The following is a 21145-nucleotide window of genomic DNA, read 5'->3' as shown; positions in this document are numbered from 1 at the left end:
TACAAATGAAGAATCCTCCCAGCATCGCTCTATAATTAGCCAATCTCAGGAGGACACGAGAGCTGCTGAGGGGGGAGTCAGAGAGTCCATTTGAAGGCCTCTGTGGCGTTTGTTTTTTCATTGCTCAGGTGAAATAGCCAGACCTGAATCCAACTGCCAACTCATTACTCTTGTTTACAAATAAATTCTTTTTTAAAAGACCAAAGTTATGTAACTGATGAGGAATTGGAAATAAAAACAAATTAATAACCAAAAGTATTGCTTTTCATCTGAGCCTTTTGGGTTATTTTTTAGGACTTTATTCCCCATGAACAGTGAACTTAAGTGAATTTGTTTCATGAAATGCTATAGACTGTACTTTCTTTTCTTCACCAGTGTACTCATTCACAAAAGTTATTGCCGTATGTGTGGAGGGGGGAGGCATAGAGAATTAATACTTATTAATACTGGGTTTTCTGAATGTTAAGGATTTGAGCTAGGACATATCCTAAATATATATTGAGAAATTGGCAAACGAAATCTCTTTGGTGTAATGATGGATACGATAAAGTGGAATATATCTTTATAAATTCATGACCAAATTATAAAAAACAAAGGCCATTCGTAGTAACAAAAGATGGTCCTCAATGTTCTCATCTGTATATTGGGTTGGTGAGAGTGCAGTATTAAAATGTTTGGCCTCTATGGTCAAATGGTTATTTATCAAACTTTCCTGGCGTGCAATCAGTCTTCCCAGCTTCGAGAAATAGAGGATGTAACAAGAAGTGAATTCACTTCAAGTTTCTGGTTTTGGTTGGTTTCAAATGAGCTGTTGAGTGTTGAATGCTAACTGTTCTCCAATCCAGCAACTAGCTTGCATGTGAAAATTAAATGTTTGGGGGTAACTCTCCCCATTAATTTTTTTGGAAACTTGTAGCCCAGCGATTATTCGTATTAACTTCCCTTTCCCCCCTTCACTTACATGCGGTAAATTAAAGTGATGATCTGTTTTTAAATTACAATTAAGTGGGTGTCTTTGGGAGTAGCAACTTAATTTTCTCACTACAAATGTGCAGTTTCCAACCTGTCGAGACAAGCATAAATTTACGATGCCTCACAAGCATTCTGATAGGAAATTTGGAAAGCTGGGATTGTTAGGAGAGCTAGAAAGCACAGATTGCACTCAGTTTGGGCAAAGATAAACAGAAAACATGCTTTTGTACGAAATCGGAGATTAAATGAGTTGATGGAATCAAGCCTAGACATCCACATAAGCCAGAGTGGAAAATTATAGACTAAAATCCATCTGATATCAAAGAGAATGACTCTCTCCAAAAGCCCTCACTTTTTATTTGAATCAAGGATTCTTTATAAGCTCGGCAACCCCTAGGATTTTAAAAAGAAAAATAAAAGTCTCAAAACAGCATGGCTTCCATCCAACACTTGTGATTTTCAAATGACCAGATTTGAAACTTTAATCATCTCACACCTAGGGATTTTTTTATGTGTATTTTAATTTGTGAAGCATGTCCACAGACAAAATGACTCATGAAAAACAGAATCAGTCTCAACTCCCAGTTGGCCCTATTCCTCTATCAAATCAAGAAAGTCAATTTTGCCCTGGGATCTTAGAATCCCCAAGTAGCCCTTAAATTTAGGCAGCGTTCATCTTGCAGCTACGATCGCCGGTTTCTTTTGAAATGCATTTAAGCTCTTGCTTAAGTAAATCCATTCATGGGCAATTATTTGGGAAATTGGAAAATCTTTTTCCTTGCGGAAACTTTCTTCCTGGGCCTCTTTATAACTTGAGATGATGTCTCTTGGTTCACACAACCCGTGGATCCCCCCCGTGAGACTGTTTTACACAGGCAGTAGAGTCGGTGATGCATAGCCTTGAAAACCATTTGGAAAGTGTGTAGGACCTAAGATAATGCCTCTGAGAGTCACTGGTGGCCTTTGGAGTTACAATTCACAGAAAGTCACTGCTAGGTAAGATCTCTTTTGAGGGGGTGATGGAAACCAATATAATAGAACTCTCTCTTAGGGAATCAAGTCTTGATTCTCTTGGAGTTGCAAATGTTAATGTCACGTTCTTTTTCCTCAAAGATGGAACGACACTGATTAAAAAAAAGAAAAGTCTGTTAATTAACATTTCAGATTATGCCCCAAGTCACTTGGCAGTTTAACAACAACAGAACAGAAAAAGAACCACAGCATCACCAACAGAGATACACAGTCTAGGAGAAGATGAAACTCTTTCTAATGAGAGCAACGGTTAATTTTACTCATTGGCTGATGGGCTACAACTCTCCCCCAGAGGAACAGGCTCTTTCTAGCTGGTATCTTATAACGGTTTAAAAACACAGGTTGAAAAATCCCAGCCAGCCTGGCTAGCTGTGTGACCTTGGGACTCCTCAAGCTTCACTTCTTTCATCTGCAAAATGGGATGGATAAAGTACCTACCTTGTGTAGGGTGACCAGCTGTCCCGTCTTGCCCAGGCCTCTCCCAGTTTCAGCACTGGAAACTCCAGGTCTTAGGTAACCCCTTGGTCCTGAGCAAACCGGTACAGTTGGTCACCCTGCTTATGAGAAAATGTGTGCAACGTATATGGCAGGCTGCCTGGCACATAAGAAAAGTTTAATTTGTTCCAGCCATCATTAAATGGGTTGGAAGGGATCAAACTTTGTCTTTTTTCCTCCCGTATATTTTGGGTGTGCTTTTGTAAAACAAGAGGGAAATACAACTTTCCACGATCAGCTGTCAGATTTGGTCAGAATCTGCCTGGCAACCATGAGGGGCTTGTGTCCTCCATCCTTCTGAGGACATTCCAGGGTAGACTATGGCGTGTGGATGGGATGGCAACTGAACAGCTATAGGAACAAGCACATTTTGTTGTTCTTGTTTTCTCTGTGCTGTGATGATGTGGATTTCATCTCAGTGCAAGGCTTTTTCCCACGGATATTTTTAGCTGTAAGGCTCCTTGGGTCCCAGATTTTCAACTTGATACCTTTCCTCATAATTGCAATAACCAACACATATTAAACACTTTCTATGTCACAAATGATCTTTAAGCACTTTCACACTGAAATATTTGCTCATTAAACCTAAGAGCAACCTCTGAAGTAATGACTGTTGTTTTCCCCGTTTTACAGGTAAGGACAAGAGACGCAGATGGATGGAGGAACTAGCCCAGGATTTGAGAGCTAGTTGGCAAGAGTTGGGATGCAAATCAAGGTGGACTGACCTCCTTCAGTCTCCTTTTTCTCAGCTGTAAAATGGGCTAATAGTAACTGCTCACCTAGCGCCCAGCACTGTTGAAAGAATCGAATGATTTGTCTGTGTGGAAACACACTGTCAGCTTCCAAGTATTAGGCAAATGTGCCCTCATTATTCTTTCATCACGCTTTTATTTACTCACGCTTGCTGCCTGGTCTGAAACTGCAAACATTTTGAAAGATAACAGGACTGCCCTGACTAAGTCGGTCCCGCCTGTAATCAAAGACACAAAGCCTTATTTCCTTGAAATCATCCCCTTGGGGATGAAATTGAGAGCAAAGAATTGTCCCAAACTTCTCAGGTCAGTGATGACCCCGCCTTTTACCCCCTTTCAAACAGGACTTGTTGCTATGAGACACAAAACACAGAAAGAGGTGCCTAGCATCACTGTTGGGCAGTACGAAAGCAGAACGTGCAGCTTTGAAGATGGGAACCAGATGATAAAATTTAGGCGAGGACTGAGTTACCATTATGCAGCCTCTAACTGCAAACTAATTAGAATTCGGGCCTGTTTCTAAGAAGCCAAGCAAACAACGATGTTCTTAGAACACAAAATAAAAGGAGGACATTGGAGCTTGGGTTTGCTTTGGATTAGAAAGCTCAGCAGAGACGGTGTGTGCACAGTGAGCAAATTATTCACTATTCTCCAGTCCCTGTTTAGCACGCACCCACACCACACTCACTCTGATTAATGGAGGCTATATATGCACACTGACATCAGCATTGGAGCTCCAGAGCATTAGAAATCTCACCAGGTGTGGCTAGTTTATTTTCAGGTGTGGACAGCACAGTCATTAAAAACAGAGCCAGATTTGGTCTCCTACCTAAACTCAACACCTCTGCTGCCTCGCCCCTGGCAGCGTTTTCATGCCTGCGGAGCCTGCCTTTTCCTTGTTGGGCATGCAAACCTTTCACTTGTCAGAGGCCCAGAGTACTTTGGAAGCCTCGGATGTGTCAGTATCAGTCTACTAATGGAAGCCATGTGTTTGCAGAATGGAAAAAACCTGGCATCTTAGGGATCCAGACATGTCTCGCCCTAAATGGGTCGAAAGCAGAGAATCTTTTTGAGTACTTTTCTTTTCTTAGTAGGTTGGTGGCCACCTTGCTGATTAATTGTCAATAACGCTATTCCGAATGACCCCACTCCTAAACATGAAGGGCCCTTTCTCCAAGGGCAAGTGAAGCATCTGAGATTTATTGAACACATATTAGATCCTATGCAATTTATTAATATAATAATGATCACAACGATTACATCGACGGCCACGTATTTAGTGCCTTTACCTGCTAAGAGCTGCATGTTGGCTGATTTATTTAACACGGGCCCCAAGTAGGGAGGTCTGTATTCTCATCCCCATTTTCTAGGAGGGAAACACTTCCTCAGGAGGGTCCAGTAACATTTCTGCTGGTGGAGGAGTAGGGAGAGTCAGTATAATTTGTATACTTTTTTTTCCCATGACACAATAACTTGGAAAGATAGGAATTACGATGCTAATTTTATAGCTAAAATAGCTGAGATTTAGAGAGTTTGAGTAAATTTTCCAAGGACATGTGGCTGATAAATGACAGCAGAGGGATCTTCATACAATATGTACAAGTCAGTTTCGTCTGCTGTCTTTTACCACAGGGCAGAATTTCTATGGTCAGAAGCTTTAGATTTCCCAATAGACAGATGAGGTGGACGCTTAATGTACCACTATAGTAGCATAAGCATAAAGGGAGGGAGAGAAATTTTTGGAAGAATTCGGTTATGTCATTGAAATGTCAAACTATCAAAGTTAGCATTTGGGAAACAATCAGAAATCCTTTGGACTTATTTCTTATTATTTCATATTTTTGTATCTTCAATAAAAAACAAGGTCAGCAATCTCAGTGGCTGAAAGTAACAGACATGTATTATTTATCTGTACTCCACGTTCACTGTGGGGCAGCCGGCTGGGGCAGTGGGTGTTTAGGGGTGGGAGTGGGTTCTGTACCACTGTGTCTTCACTCAGGGAAGCAGACTGGTAACTGGAACAGCCCTGGCCTCGGTGGCACCAGGGGAGCGGACAGCATAGGCAAGTCTGCATTGGCTCTTAAAATCAATCTTCCACCTGAAAGTGTCTTATTTCTTGGATGCTCACATTCCATTGGCCAAAGCGAATCTCCTGGCATTCCTGACTTCAAGGAGATAAGGAGCGGCACCATCACCATGTGCACAGAAGGGGAAAACTCAGTGCAGAACATTACAGGATAGCCTGATAATCACAATTTGCAGAGAGATAAATAGAAAGATAGATGGGCAGATGATGACATGATAGATAGATAGACAAATGATGATGTGATAGATAGATGGATGATGACATGATAGATAGACAGTGGGATAAGGAGGATAGTAATCTTTTCAGTGCTTGGGCCCCCCAAATGTCTTAATCCTTCCTGGAAAGGAAGGAGGAAAGGCTGGAAGCCCCTCCCTGGATTTGGATAAGTGCAAACAGTAAGATTCCATAATCCCCGCCTTCTCCTCCAGACCCTATGATTCCTACTCCTCCCTTTCTGTCTCCCACCTCAGTACACATTGGTGAGGACCTGTTTTCTCACTGGAGTAGGAGCTGGGCTGATGCCTTCTTCCACTGATAGTGTCTGTGCTGCTTTCTTGGGTGCTTCTATAGGAGACCTTGATGTCTGGATTGTCTTCATTTCAGAGCGGAGCTGAGGAGCCTTGCTGCTCTGTTGTGAATATGGCTCCAAGCAAGGGCTGCTCCTCTGCTGAGGCATTATCTTGGCTCTGATCTTCCTTTTCCCCCACCTCTTTCCCAGTCCTTCCTGTTGATCTTCTGTTTTCACATTAGCATCTGAATCCTGGAGAGGAGGTGAGGGTAGCCGCTTTAGGGGCCAAAGGGTGCTAAAGGCTTCCAGTTAAGGGGGCCAGTAAACCTTGGGAGTCATCTGTGGGTTTCATTCTTTTCCACTAGCCTGTGTAACATCCCCTTTTCCTTCAAATGCATAATTATAAAAACAAACTGCTTTCCCAAGGAGCAGCCCACTGTCCACCCTGACACAGTTACCCCCAATGCGGTCTGCCACCAGGCTCCAAGGCCCCCTCCTTTTGCTCCATCTCACTGGCTCTTACCAGCTTCATCCTTTTTGGAGATGAAAGGCTGCGTCTGAAGGATCAGTTCTGATGATTCTGGCCCCTTTAATTAAAGTCACCTGAATTGCTCACTTTTCTTCCCAGTCATCCTAAAGCCTGGTTTAGCTCTGACATAGCTCCCAAAGGAATACTTGGACATTTTTTCAAAAATTGGTTGCAAACTGAGCTGTTTTCAAAAGTAAGGTCTTATTTAAAAAAAAAAAAAGTACTTCCTTCTTTTTCTTTTGTGGTTCATTAGCATCTTCTAAGTTTTTTTTTTTTTCTCTCTCTCTCTCTCTTTCTACTGGAAACTAGAAGTATTTCACCCTGGCTTGCCAAATGATTTTTATCTCAGAAGAAAAAGAACTTGCTATTTCCTGAAAATCTATCTCTACCACCACCCCCTTTTTTAAAAATATATTTTGTGCTGGGAATCAAAGTCAGGTAACTCGATAAAGAGTTAATGAAAACAAATTAATTCTGTCTGTATTGAAAAGAGAGACAGCCTGGCCTCATGGAATTATCTTTCTTGCTTCCCTGGACTTGGCGCTTTCATGGTGTAACCCTGTTAGAAAGTCTCGGTGTTTGGGGGAAATGACAAGGGCACACAATTTTCCCTCTGGACGAAGGTGATTATGTATGTGTAAATTATTCAGATAATTTTGGGGGGTGGGTGGGAGAAATTCCATTCCAACACATCTGGCTAATTGCATCTAAATTATCATTTTGACCCTCTGTTATGTGGACAATTTGCATTAAATCCTGGGATACAGAATAGGAATTTTAAAGAGCGTTTGGGAGACAGCTGCAAAAACAGTATTTTAATCATCCTAGGTCTCTCCTTCTGGAACAGAATTGTATAGCAGTAGGAGAGGTGTCCTGATCTTCACACCCTCCTCCTCTTTCTAAGCCCTTATGCTCCCAAGGACAGAATACGTTCACTCCGTAATCTTTCTGGACTTGGAGGAAGAATCCTCATTTTGAAGAAATATGTATCTTTCAAAGCTGGCAGCTTTCTATACTTTTGTAGAGCCATTGAGAAATGTTACTCTAACAGTGACACAGAAAGGAGGTAGTACAGGGGACAAGAGGCTACATCTTTGTATCCAGTCGTGTCAACTCACGTATGTATGTGTGTCTTTGAGACGGGAAGAATGGTGGCAACGCTGTGGAGAGAATTATTGTATGAAGTGTTGTGGGGAGTGAAGGCTAGAGGCCAAGTCCTGCCAATGTCACTGCTTGAAGATTTGTTCTTACTCTTGACTTCCAAACAATATCAAACCATAATGTAGAGAGGACCAGAGGCTAATAAATGGTGGCATTCCAAGAGCCTTGTGTGGTTTCCTCTGGCCAAAAATAACTAAATAAATATCAAGGCACCCTTCTTTCTCCTCCTTTTCCTCCTCCTCCTCTCCCTTCTCCATTAGCAGCTCTTTCTAACTCATATAGAATGGATGATGCTAGAATTGGACAGGGTTGGGGGGAGTAAGTTGGAGATGTGGCTGATGCCGCTCCATCTCTTTGTCCAAATGCAGTCTCTCTCTTCCCTATAGGGATCTCCAAGGAAGCTACACCTTCTTCTTTATCAGTTTAAGGATTTATCTTCAGCTCAGCTAGAGATTTAAGGGCTCTCGTAGACTGAGATGCAATTCCTAGACTAAAGCTTAAATATTTACAGAAATGCCTAAAGTGGACATGTCACATCAATTGTATGTGAAGGTTGCTTTCCAGATCATTTTGCTTCTTTATGGATCTCATTCTGAAAAGTGGAGGGAGGGCCATTCCAGTCCTTTATGATCTCAGCCAAGATGTTGTATAAACCATCCCACCTCTTTTTAGGGTTCCATCTACATGCTGGGTAGCTTTTAGCCAGGATGTTCATAAACTGCTCCAGCAGAAACTGCCTGAATCTTCCTTCGGCTCTGGATGTTTTGGTGAAGTGACTTGGAATAGGGATGGATCTGTGGTCTGGTCCCGAAACCCAGCAGACTGCAACAGCTATTTGCCTCAGGATTCTGGGGTTTGAGGTGTTTGGTTGTTGGTTGAGAATAACAGAAAGGGAGAAACCCAGTAGACCAAAGGGAGGATGCTGGCAATGCCAATGGAATTCAGATGGGTAGGGAGGGGGCAAGAACTCCAATATCCTCCAAATAAGGTTCCCTTCAAGTAACTGGGTATTTGCCTCTTGAGTTTCTGGATTCCATTCTCAACATGCATGCTGAGTCATTCCATTTTCTTCCTAGCGCTTTTCAATTTGCCTTCTAGGATTACAAATCGATTTTATCTGCTAAGGTAGACTCAGGCTTGTTGGTTCCAGGGCTATTTAATGTTAGGAAGTGGCCATGAGATCTTGGGAAAAGTGCAAGAGAGAAGTATTGAAGAATCAATTTAGGTAATCTAAACCCAAATCCTCTTTGTCCCAAGTCTGTGGATGTCTTCGGTAATTTTTTTGGTTTGAATTATCAATGAGTCAGACAACCAGCACTGCCTATTGATGATGTGATTTGTGCTACAAATGATTCAGGTAAATACCTATACGCCTTTTATGCGGACTAACAACATATTTTCTTGTGGCCTATTTATTAAATGCATTCTCTTTCATTTCAGCCCGTTTTCATACTAAGTAGGGATTCAGGGGAATGATATGGGAAATTTAGGATGAGACATTAGAGGACTTGAACTCAAGTTTCTGATTTACTACTAACCAGCTTTGTGATCTTAGCAAAGCCATTTAACCTGAGAGTCAGAGATCTTCAATGGGAACTGGACTGGCTAAGATGCTATGACCAAATAGTAGGAAAACCAGTGGGAGGTGCCGCTGATTTCTAGTACCTCTGTATCATCCTTGCATAGTTCTTCTTTCTGCCAACATTTTACTATAACAAATGTGGCTGCACTCTGGCCAGGATATTGAGGTAAGGATGCTGATTTCTTAAAGGCAATTGTAAATACAGGTAGACCCGGGCTGGAATTGAGGGATGCCCTGTCTACAGCTATCTGTTTCTTCCCCCAACATTTACCCCCATCCCAGGCTCTTCTGAGGCTCACTTGAAATTTGTTCATTTGCATTAATAAAGTTTCCTCTCAGGCGTCTTTGGTGTTGGCCTGTGTTAGTTTTCCACTGCCACCGTAACAAGTTACCATAAACTTAGTGGCTTAAAACAACACGCATTTATTATCTCATAGTTTCTGTAGGTCACAAGTCCAACACGGGGCTCATCAAGCCAAAATCAAGGTGTTGGCTGGGCTGCATTCCTCACCGGAGGCTCTGGGGGAGAATCCCTTTCAAGTCCAGGCAAATGTTGTCAAATTCAGTCCCTTGGGATTGTAACATGGAGGCCCCGTTTCCTTGCTGGCTCTCAGCAGGGAGTTGCCAGCCTTCCTTGGTGCATAGTGGCTCCCTTTCTCCTTCAAAGCCAGCAACAGCAAGTCAAGTCAAAATTCAAGGTTTGACCTCTCCCTTGGCCCCCTTTCTTGTGCTCACTTCCACTATATCTCTTCTGTTTGACTGTCTGCCTTTCTCCTCTTTTAAGGGCTCCTGTGTGGGCCCACCTGGAAAATCCAGGCTATTCTTCCTACTTTAAAGTCAGCTGATTAGTAACCTTAATTTTCTCTGCAATGTCCCTTTGTAACAATACCTAGATGAGTGTTCGATTGCACAACCGATGGCTTGGAATCATGGGGGTGGGGAGGAAGCATCTTTAGAATTCTGCCTAAGGAATTGTCCTACAGGGTAACGTATTAAGCAATTTTCAGTCATCAGCACTTTCTTAGAATTAGCCTAATGGGTGGATTTCCAGCTAAGGAAGTAGAATGTTTTTGTTTGTTTGTTTATTTTTAGTGCTAAATGGGACATTCCATGGGAGATTACTTCAGTGTTTGGGATCAAGGGTTAGAAATTTTTGGTAGAGAGCATATGAAGGTGGTGGACATCTAAACTAGGTGATATAGACGGAGAAAGCATCACCTCTTGGAAAAAGAATAAAATAAGAGAGATTACCAAGGGGGAAATCATGTATGTAATACTACTCTGAGATGTTTGAGGTTGAGAGGTACCAACTGACCTATAAATAATGGAATATCATAGTAATATACACTGTCCTCACTTGAAGTATAGCTTTTAAAATAAATGAAAGACTATTTGAGGAAATATTTGAAGAAATCTGTATGAGCTGAGTATGGAAGAAATCCTTCCAGGTCCCTTTTCACCCTCCTCAGTTTTTAAAATCGAGCCCAACTGCCACTTAAGCCTAGCCACGTGAAGTATACTCTTTATAGTACTATGTAAGTAGTTTTACAGATATAGATATATAATGTTCAAATATAATTTATGCTGTTTCAAAATATCTTCAGGAAATAAGCATCCATTGCCTTTTTCGGTGACATAACATATACATACACTGTATGTGTATTTCTGTTTGTTCATATATATTGCGATGGAGATAGATAGATACAGATATGGATAAATGCAGAAATTGATATAAATATGCTATATTATCATTATATAGACCTAAATACAAGACTTTGTGTTCTCAAACAAAAGCAATTGCAACATTGCATAAGAAAACAAAAGACTATTACAAATTTTGTTTTCACCCAGATTCTATTATCATTTGACTCTCTTTCTTTTTCTTTTTCTTTTTTTAGGGGAGAGGAAGATTGGTGCTGAGCTAACATCCGTTTCCAATATGCCTCTTTTTGCTTGAGGAAGATTGCCACTGAGCTAAAACCTGTGCCAATCTTCCTCTATTTTGTATGTAGGATGCCGCCACAGTGTGGCTTGATGAGCAGTGTGTAGGTCCGTACCCAGGATCTGAACCTGCGAACCCTGGGCCGTCGAAGAGGAGGGTGTGAGCCCAATCACTATGTCACCTGGCCGGCCTTATCTTTTTCTTTTTTTTAATCTCCCTTGGGGTAGATATAGGTCTCATCCAAATATCCAAACAGATTCATTCCTCATTGCAATCCTTTCCAAGGCATTGGGAACTGTATTCCTTCCACATGTTCATTTTGTGGTCATCAGCGTTTCCTGTCCACGGGCTTTCTGTGAATTCTCTTTGGACTTAGCTTGGCCTGTGTTTGTAGGAGTGACTGGAAGACAGCCTTGCTTTTGATAAAAGAGTATCATTTCATCAGGTCCCACACATACACAGAGTCCGACCCACCCGCGCGGTACCTGGGGTTTTTCAATCATACATTAGTCTGGGTCAAGTTGACTATTGTCTGGTGTTCAGGTCCTTGACTGGAAGTACCAGGCTAAGGGAGAAAAGAAATCATATCCTGTCAATAAGCGCTGAAAATATTTAGTGTGGCAAGCTCTGTGTTTTCTTTCTTATGAAAAGCTGATTAATATTCAGTGGTTGAAGGTTAATACCCCATTCATTTTATTCACTTTACATCCTGCACACAGCAGTGACTGTTCCAATTTCAACTCCTAATTCATACAAATCTGGTTCCAATCAGGAGATTAGTAACTTACTGCTTAAGCAGAAACAAATCACACAATTGCTAAGCTTATCTTCCTACCCATGCACAGACACGTACGTGCACTTGAAATGGACTCATTCATGGACACATGCAAATGCATACAGACCAGCAAAGTCCAGTCAAGGTGGCTATATCTAGGAAACTTACTTGCTTGCGCAAGCATACGATAGGGACAGATAGATGAAACTGACACCAGAAAGCATATGTCTGAATATATTCACATGTGCAAAGGTCTTTAACCTGACTCAGTAATTGTGTCCCTGTGAAGTTTTCTATATCACAAATATTCCTACACTGAATCATATTTTAAATATATTAGGATAAGTCATTCTTGAAAGACTCTCTATGCTACGTCTTTTTGTAGAATATGCTATTATGTTGTAAATTATTCATGACAACTCAATCTACTTGTTTACAAATTCATTTCTATGTTTGAGGGGTTTTCGTAAAGTTGACACATCACTTTTTTAAGAAGGTGAAATTGCTGCAGGATGAGCTCGGGAATCGTGATAATGAAGGTTTTTCTGATCGTATGAGTAAAGCTACAAAACAGGTCACCAAAATAGGGAGGGAATTTGCATTTCCTGAAGATCTTTTGAAATTGTATCTCCTTTGTCTGGAAGGGATTAAGAACAGACCTGCCGGGGTCTGCGTTTAGGTCCCTTCCATTTGAGTGAGTCCATGATTTGGGGAAACATGTCTGTAGTCACTGTAGGAAAGATAAGTTTAGGTGGACATCTGCACTCAGGATAGGAGGCAGAGAAGGGGAAGAATGTCGAGTTTGCGTTTTCAGACCATCGCACGTGACAGTTGACCTAGAGAATTACCACCCCAGTGATTGGCCATCTGATGGCGAGGATAACTGGGGCTAAGCTTTTTATTGTGGTTTTTTATTGTATTTACTTCTCCTCAACATGTATGTGGTGCTGCTAAAAAATGATACTGTGGGACTCAAAAGAACATTTTAATATTTAATACCATGAATGATTTTTTGGGGGGGGGGGGGTGGTTTGTGATTTCTTACCCAAAGGATATTTCCCAAAGCCTTGGAGACACGGGAATCAATAAGATGCTGTGCCAGCTCATTTGAAGGCCTAAAACCCACCTGTCACCTACAGACTCCTGGATTCTATCTTTCTTTTCTTTCTTCTTTGACTCTTACATTAAGGAAGAAAGCAAAGTACAGAATTTTGAGCTAAGAAAACACTACTTCCACAAGTAAGAAAATATAAAAACCCAAACAATCCTGTCTTAGAATCGTGTCTCTTGTGCTTACTAGGCCAAATGGTCTTGGCCTCTCTAAACCTCTTAATCTAGGCTGAAGATGAAATAATGCACAAGATAAAGATGACAGTCGGCCTATGGCAGGCCCTCAGTGGTGGCAATTAATCATGGGTTCATTGGGAGGATTATGTGGTTTGTATTGGTGAAAATATTTGGAAATCTTTACATTGTTAAACAAATTATGCATCATGATCCTTTCTCGGTGTGGTTATATGTCAAATGGCCTGAGTGGTTTTTATCTGCCTGTGTCTGTCTGCTCCTCAGCCAGACTCCAGCTCCGGTCAACTACTGGACTGTGTCCTCTTTGAATTGTAGGAAGCACAACGCCTTAACTTTTCAGCAAAGTCTTAAACATCTTCTCACCTGCTGCCGAAGGCCCGGATCGGCAGGAGCCTGAGGAACTGGGCAAGTTGCTCTCAGCAAGAACTGCACTTTTAATAAAATTTTTAGCATCCTTGTCAAAAGATGCTTGAGAACATGGAGGCCCAGGTCTCAGGTTAATATCCCTGAAAACCACATTTCATTGGTGGATGCTAATTCACACTTACCTGGGGAAGAACTTGGAGTCTTAACTGGGACTTTCCTAAGCTCTTTCTGAACGGCATCATCCTTTTAAATTGTAAAATACACATAACGTAAAATGTACCATCTTGACCATTTTTAAGTGTACAGTTCAGTGGCATTAAATACATTCATATTGTTGTGCAATCATCCCCTCCATCCATCTCTAGGACGCTTTTCATTTTGCAAAACTGAAACTCTGTCCCCGTCAAACGATAGCTCTCCATCCCTCTCTCCCAGCCCCTGGCTCCCACCCTTCCACCCTCTGTCTCTGCGAATTTGACTGTTTCTATGAGTGGAATCAGACATATTTGTCTTTTTGCGACTGGCTTATTTTGGTCAGCTTTATGTCCTCAAAGTTCATCCATGGGGTCTGCATCCTCCCTTTCCACGTGAGACGGGAGTGGCAGCAATGCCCCTCAGAGACATGGAGAGGGTACCAAGCAGCCAAAACGTTCCAAGTCTCCATGAGGTCACTGGGTACTGACAGGAGTCCCGGGTGTGAGAGCGAGATCAGCCTCGCTCCTAATTGGTGATGATAAACCACGCTCAGCAGCTTCAGACTGTCCAGGGTTCTGAGAAGAATTCTAGAAGACAAGGGCTCGCGGCAGAAAAGCACACACCCTCAGTGCTTCGGGGGAGGCCACCACTTCGAGGGACTCCGAGGTTGTGGTGGGAGGGCGTTTCTCACGGCAGAGGAGGACTTCCCATTGTGCACTATCTTTCTCTGTCTCAGGAGGGATGCTTTGGCTTGTGGAAATACTATGTTCTCTTCCTGCCTTTGGGTGACCGTACAAACTTAAAAAAAAAACGAGTCCCAGCTCCAGCACAGCTCCACACAGCGTGTCTAGCCAAAATGCAAAGTTTACCGCAGCACACAAGCGGACAGTGTTTCTCAAGCGAGAGAACAGAGCGAGGTGCCTTTCAGCACCTTTTCCGGCACTTCTTTAAAAATGATTTAAATTGGAGGCAATAGCATCGAATGCTGAACATCTGACACTCAGACAAGACTTAATGAGTCATACCCTTTAACAACACCACTCTCCTCCAGCCACTTCACTTGGCATCCGTGGTGGTTGTTTTTTTTCCCACGAAAACATTTGTTCTGCAGACCATTTGCTTGTGAGAGTATCCTGGGCAACTCTTCGTTCGTGGCAGAGAGAAGTGGCCCAAGGGAGGCTGCAAACCTGAGTTCCTCTGGCATCCAGTCCCTCTGGGTCTGAACTGCAGAGAAAAAGATAACAGTGTTCCTTAGGAACCAGCCGAAGAGCCACATTTGGTCTCTCCCCAACTCAGGCTCTTGCAAAATACATAAGCTACACTGCCAAAGGTTGATCCCAACCCCACGAGATCCAGCATTGCCGTTTGACTTAAGAGACTTCTTTGCATCATAATAACAGAAGAGTGAATGATTTCGTGTAGGAAAATACCAGTACTGGGAAAAAGACGCCAATTCTGGGTGTTCGAGTGAGAGCGAATCATTATCCCCTGTCATAAATTAAACCTCTCCCAGGGGTATGGCTGTCTAGCTCAGTTTACCCGGCAATTGTTAAGGACACAGGCAGAGTGGACAGAGGCTGCCCATTGCTACGTTTGTGTCATCTCCACCTTTGGGAGGGTCGCTGTCTGATGCAGTGCCATTGGCAAGAAGAGCTGTGGGGCCTTTCCCTCCGCGGCTGCAACGTATGCAAACAATTTAATCTCCCAATCCAATCCTTAATGTAAATGTTTAATATAAACCTGATGTTAACACGATGTACATGAATTTACTGGCAGGCAAAGCTGGGATTTACATCATTCTGAAAATCAGATGTTTTTTGCATCAGGCATTGGGGAAATCTTTAAAGATCGAAAGATTTTCCTTCTGACTGGCAGGTGCATCCCCAAAGTGTACACGCCCAGTGCACCACAGCGAGATCAACCACTCACAGATGCCCGATTCCCGTGTGCATCATTTCTTTGCAGACTGCTCCGTAAACCGCAAGTTAGGCTCTAGACCAGTGGCTGGCAAATTAGGATCTGTGCACCAAACTGGACCCACAGCCTGTTTGGTTTTTTTTAACAGCTTTAAAGATATTTACAAACATTAATATTAATAAATTAATTAAATAATTAATAAAATTAACATTTTGTAAATATTAATACTTATAAAAATAGCACGTATTTAATGTATCCAGTTTGATGAGTTTGCACGTCATATGCAGAAACTCATGAAACCATCACTACAGTTAAGGTAATAGGCATAGCCATCACCTCTGACAGTTTCCCTGTGGCCCTTTGATTTTTGCTGTTGTTGCTGTTTTGGTGGGATATTTTGGGGCTAAGAACACTTAACATGAGATCTACCCTCTTACCAAAGTAATATTTCTTTCTTTATTTTTATGGAAGCATAGTTGGCATACAGTATTGTATTTAACAAATTTTTAAGTGACATTGTTCAACTGATATAAAGTTTTGGTTATGTGGGGCCGGCCCCGTGGCCAGGTGGTTAAGTTTGTGCACTCCGCTTCAGCAGCCCAGGTTTTCGCTGGTTCGGATCCTGGGCGCGGACATGGCACCGCTCATCAGGCCACGCTGAGTCGGCGTCCCACATGCCACAACTAGAAGGACCTGCAACTAAAATATACAACTATGTACTTGGGGAATTGGGGAGAAAAAAGCAGCAAAAAAAATAAAAAGGTTGGCAACAGTTGTTAGCCCAAGTGCCAATCTTTAAAAAAAAGAAAAAAGTTTTGGTTACGCAAGATGAATAAGTTCTAGAAATGTGTCTATAGTTAACAATTCTGTATTGTTCACAGCCTGTTTTTTGTATGGCTCACAAGCTAAGAATAATTTTTACATTTTTCAATGGTTGAAAAGAAAAGAAAAATAATATTTTCTGACACGTGAAAGTTATATAGTTATATGAAATTCAAATTCCAGTCTCCATAAATAAAATTGTATTGGAACCCAGCCATGCTCAGCTACTGTCTATGGCTACTTTCGTAATACAATGGCAAAGTTAACTACTTGTGACAGTGACTTTCTGGCCCATAAAGCCTAAAGTATTTACTCTTTGGCTCTTTACAGGAAAAGCGTGCCATACCCTGCCCTGGACAGTCCATACATAATGATGCTCCTAGTGATGATGATAATGATAATGGTCGCTTGCAATTATTGATGGCTTCTTTATACCAGTGGTACATATATTGACTTACCCTTCAGCATGTGGCATGTAGTATGTTAATTTTAACTTAAAAAATTATATTTGCTAAGTGTTTATGGGATTATCACCTATGTGGACCCTACCTTTGTCTGCTCCTCTAGATGTGGGCTTTGCTACGTGTTAATGATTGTCTAGAAGGAAAATTTTAAAATAAATCCTTCAAATTTTACCATATCCTCAGATGTTCGATGCTTTATGAATTAGGTAAGTATTTCGCTAAATTGGCTGATCGTCACTATTGCCAGGGGAATGTAAAAGATGCCTGGGCTTAACAAAGCAGGATCTTGGGATGGAACCCAGAACTTGGTTTGGTTTTCTTTTTTCCTGCTGAGGAAGATTCGCCCTGAGCTAATATCCATGCCAATCTTCCTCTATTTTTTAGTATGTGGGCCACCAGCACAGCATGTCCACTAAGAGAGCAGTGTAGGTTCATACCCAGGAACCAAACCCAGGCTGCTGAAGTGGAGCGCACTGAACTTAACCACTAGGCCACCAGGGCTGGCCCTGGTTTTCATTTTTAAGTTCTTCCAGTGATGCTAAGAACGAGCCTGATTTGGGAACAACTGACCAAGACAGTCATTTTATTTTATACTTTTCAAAGGGATGTGTATTGTAGATACCACCTGACTCGAAACTCTTTGAGAGTGAAACTGATTTCCCTAATTTTTTTTTTTTTGGTTAGGAAGATTGGTCCTGACCTAACATCTGTGCCAATCTTCCTCTATTTTGTATGTGGGATGCTGCCATGGCGTGGTTTGAGGAGTTGTGTGTAGGTCTGCACGCGGGATCCGAACCTCCGAACCCTAGGCCGCCAAAGCAGAGAGTGTGAACTTAACCACTACACCACAGAGCTGGCCTCTGATTTCCCGATTTTTAAAAATCTTTTGCCTCCCAACCCCCAAAGCCAACCCCCCTGCACCCCTGCCAAGGTAATGAAACAGGACTTTGTGTATAGCGGACACCCAAACCCAGTCACTTGACGGACTAGATGGCACAGTTCCTGATAACATGAACTGACTTCCTTCCCCTCCTTAGGAAAGACTTTCCCTATGAAGATAAAATTGCACCCACAAAACATTGGATTCTTACGTGAAAATATTTGCAGCAGTCTGGGACTGGCTCAGGTTAGGACAATCCTTTTTTTTTGAGGAAGATTAGCCCTGAGCTAACATCTGCTGCCAATCCTCCTCTCTTTTTGCTGAGGAAGACTGGCCCTGAGCTAACATCCATGCTCATCTTCCTCTACTTTATATGTGGGACACCTGCCACAGCATGGCTTGACAAGCATTGCATAGGTCTGTGACCAGGCTCCGAACCGGCAAACCCCAGGCCGCCGAAGCAGAACGTGCGAACTTAACTGCTGCACCACTGGGCCGGCCCTAGAGCAATCCTTTTGTTCCCAGCCAAATTTTCACAAAAGAGTCAGATTGACCTTAATGGGAACTGAAAATTCCTACCTGGCCTTAATGTAACCCCCTAGACAGATGAGAAGAAATTATCAGCAGATTTAATATCTGTACTTTTATGATAGAATCCTAATGTTTTTCCTCTAAGCTTTTAGGATTAATTTCCCTAGTTTATAGGCTGCATGGAAATGTCCCAAGGTCCCTTTGGCTCCTCCTGATGGAATAATTAGCTGCACATGCTATCCAACACTCCTCTGTACTTCAGCCCTCATTAGTTTCAAATCTCAGTTTAATTTCCAGGAGAAATAGCTCAGCGTTTCCTGAGACTTAGCAGTCGAATCTCACCAGCTGCAGGGGTCTCATACTCAGACTGCCTTTTTCCTGGTCCCCCATCCACCTCTCACCCCCTCCCCACCCAAATCAGATCTCTGTAAGATTCAATTTTGCTGCCTCTGTTTGCAAATGGGACAGACCAGAAAGTGTTTCCTGAGAACCAAATGCTTCCATTTGCTCTCTTCCTAATTACTCCTGGAGTTTGATTTGAAACCAGCGGCTTTCTGCAATAGATTTTCCTAAGCCGACCTGCAGTAAACTGATGCAGCTCTAGAATCAGCCTCATTCTAGAAAAGCAAATGCTTAGAATGAGTAGGTTCTAGGCAACTTCATCCTAAGTAATGTGTTCAATTCCTTGGCATCAGCTCTTTCCCAACGTTATTCCAATTTATTTTTGTGTAATGGCTTGAAGAATTGGTTTATCACAACTGTGTCCCTTACTATTAGGTGGGCTGAGGCCAGAACTCAGATAACCTGGGCTGAGTTCACCTACGTGTTGTCATCAGTCATGGTACCTTAATGAGCATACCGACAAATCTCTCTTTAACTTATTAAAAAAGTGTTGTGATGGTTAATCCCAGATGGTATTAAGATCACCTACTTTTGTGCTCAGTCTCCAAAAAAAATTTAAGTGAAAATTTTGTGATGTTAAGAAGCCACGAGAAAGAAGCAGTACATAAGGAGGACAAGATACAAGAAATGGTCTTGAAAGGACACTGGCCATCTGTCACGTCTGGGGAAATATTAACATGTCTAAAGTGCAATGCTTTGTGTGTATAATTTACCTACAAATGAGGAGGCAAACTCAGTGAGTATGCTGCATTAAGTACTACTTCTGGAAATTTCCTTGGCATCTTTAATCAAATAAAGTTTTGGGGTTTTTTTTCCTCCTTGCCAGGAGGAAATTTAAGGCCTCTAACAGCTATATTCTTTGCCAAGCAGAGATACCATGGAAAAAGCATAGATTTTAGTGTCGGAGAGAAATAAGTTGAATTCTGAGTTTTACCATTTATCAGCTATGCCCCGCTGGGCAAGGGGCCTCAAGCTTATTAAGCCCCAATTTCCACATGGCTGTATTTTTCCTGTATGTTCCTACTGAGAGTTAATGAGATAAGGCAGACATAAACTGAGCACACAATATGCTAGTAAATATTAGTTCCATATCAAGACTCATAGTTCAGTATTCCAAAATGCGGCCATTTTTATTTTAGGCACATGAGTTCTCCTTGTGCTTCCCTGGACATGTTGAGTTTCTTTTTTTGCTGTGTAGCTTTGCTCATGTTGATCACCTGCCTGAACTGATCTTCTTACCCTGGTCAGGGTCTTCGGTCCATATTCATTACTTCATTTGCAACCTTATTTAACACCTAAATCCTCCAGAAAGTTCTCTCTGACCGACTGCATTTTATGACCCATCATTGTTCTACCCACACTGAGGAATGTATGCGTTGTTGTATAACACTGTTGCTTTCTTTCTACATATAATTATTGGACACATACCTATTTTCTCTTTCCTTTTAGGTAACAATAACTCTAAAAGCTGGGATTATGTTTAACTGTCATGTTAATCAGAGGAATGAAAGGACCCAGAAGCAGACTGATCACATAATACGCAACTTTGTAATGCCTGTTGAAGTGAATTTACTTGATTTTATATTAAAAATGACTACAGAATGACCTATTGATCTTGTCCTATTGCTTGGCTCACAACTAATTTTATTGATTACTTTAGATTATATTAGCTGAAAATGGAGGAGGTTGATTAAAAACTGCCATTATTATACATTAAGGCCAGCAATGCAATTTGTTCTCAAATATCAGGCTAATTCTGGAGCTGACCCTTGGCTTCTTGAAGCTGAAAGAGATGAAAGCAGGATCCGGTGACCCTCACCAGAAATTTGCTTCAGTTTCTGGTCCACTGATTTGCAAAAAAAAAAAAAAAAAATGAAATGGCTTCAGGATGAAACACCTGTGCCGTGCCCTATTCTTGCCTAGTAACCTTGGTTATGATGCAAAATGGGGGATGCTAACTTGGTGCATTATCCCCAAAAGAACAAAACATTTTGAGACTGATGTCACACTGGATTTCAGTCTGACGTGGTGACTCAAGTCTTCTTGCCTTCTACATATTATTTCCCAGCATTCCTCTTCATCTTTGGTCCTCTGCAATCCTGAATCAGTGATCACCCTAGAAATGGACAAACAGAAAGAATTGTATGAGGATCCCCTTGGGTACAGGGAGAAGAAAACTGTGACACAACTGTCTTAATAAGAAAGATTTATAAAATCATATAACAAAATGTCCTGTGATAGGGAAATGTAGGTTTGATTAATTCTTCTGCTCAGAGACGGTCTTCGAGAGTTTGGCTTCCTTCTGACTGTTTCGTCATCCTTAGTATATTATCTAATAATATCTTGGTCCTTGAATTTCAAAGATGGCTGCTGCAGTTTCAAAGACAGACACATCACCATGAGACAGAAAGGAGCCTTTGCTTTCTGGC

General features: G+C 41.8%; 1 long non-coding RNA gene across 3 annotated transcripts in view; it reads left to right on the top strand.

The window, feature by feature from the left end:
- The window catches only part of LOC124246639 (uncharacterized), a 106316-nt gene extending 86014 nt beyond the window's left edge, over window positions 1-20302 (top strand). For 2 of the 3 annotated variants that reach the window (XR_006890542.1, XR_006890541.1), the window contains 3 exons: window positions 3133-3214; window positions 16770-16879; window positions 20166-20302. This is a non-coding gene — a long non-coding RNA (uncharacterized LOC124246639). The remainder of the gene's footprint in view (window positions 1-3132; window positions 3215-16769; window positions 16880-20165) is intronic. The other variant, XR_006890543.1, reaches the window with a different exon arrangement.
- The last annotated feature ends 843 nt before the right edge of the window (window positions 20303-21145 follow it).

This window comes from Equus quagga, chromosome 11 (assembly GCF_021613505.1).
Source record: "Equus quagga isolate Etosha38 chromosome 11, UCLA_HA_Equagga_1.0, whole genome shotgun sequence".
NCBI lineage: Eukaryota > Metazoa > Chordata > Mammalia > Perissodactyla > Equidae > Equus > Equus quagga.
This window is presented reverse-complemented; position numbering and strand designations above follow the sequence as displayed.